Raw genomic sequence first — 1,172 nt, 5'->3', positions numbered from 1 at the left:
TTGGTGGCAAAACCCTTGTTGGCAATCACAGAGGTCAGACGTTTCTTGTAGTTGGCCACCAGGTTTGCACACATCTTAGGAGGGATTTTGTCCCACTGCTCTTTGCAGATCTTCTCCAAGTCATTAAGGTTTCGAGGCTGTTGTTTGGCAACTCGAACCTTCAGCTCCCTCCACAGATGTTCTATGGGATTAAGGTCTGGAGACTGGCTAGGCCACTCCAGGACCTTAATGTGCTTCTCCTTGAGCCACTCCTTTGTTGCCTTGGCCGTGTGTTTTGGGTCATTGTCATGCTGGAATGCCCATCCACGACCCATTTTCAATGCCCTGACTGAGGGAAGGAGGTTCTCAACCAAGATTTGACGGTACATGGCCCCGTCCATCGTCCCTTTGATGCGGTGAATTTTTCCTGTCCCCTTAGCAGAAAAACACCCCAAAAGCATAATGTTTCCACCCCCATGTTTGATGGTGGGGATGGTGTTCTTGGGGTCATAGGCAGCATTCCTCCTCCTCCAAACACGGCGAGTTGAGTTAATGCCAAAGAGCTCCATTTTGGTCTCATCTGACCACAACACTTTCACCCAGTTGTCCTCTGAATCATTCAGATGTTCATTGGCAAACTTCAGATGGGCATGTATATGTGCTTTCTTGAGCAGGGGGACCTTGCGGGCGCTGCAGGAGTTCAGTCCTTCACGGCGTAGTGTGTTACCAATTGTTTTCTTGGTGACTATGGTCCCAGCTGCCTTGAGATCATTGACAAGATCCTCCCGTGTAGTTCTGGGCTGATTCCTCACCGTTCTCATGATCATTGCAACTCCACGAGGTGAGATCTTGCATGGAGCCCCAAGCCGAGGGAGATTGACAGTTCTTTTGTGTTTCATCCATTTGCGAATAATCGCACCAACTGTTGTCACCTTCTCACCAAGCTGCTTGGCGATGGTCTTGTAGCCCATTCCAGCCTTGTGTAGGTCTACAATCTTGTCCCTGACATCCTTGGAGAGCTCTTTGGTCTTGGCCATGGTGGAGAGTTTGGAATCTGATTGAATGATTGCTTCTGTGGACAGGTGTCTTTTATACAGATAACAAGCTGAAATTAGGAGCACTCCCTTTAAGAGTGTGCTCCTAATCTCAGCTCGTTACCTGTATAAAAGACACCTGGGAGCCAGAAATCTTTC

The sequence above is a fragment of the Salmo trutta genome, chromosome 4 (assembly GCF_901001165.1).
Source record: "Salmo trutta chromosome 4, fSalTru1.1, whole genome shotgun sequence".
NCBI lineage: Eukaryota > Metazoa > Chordata > Actinopteri > Salmoniformes > Salmonidae > Salmo > Salmo trutta.
Note: the sequence above shows the minus strand (reverse complement) of the source record.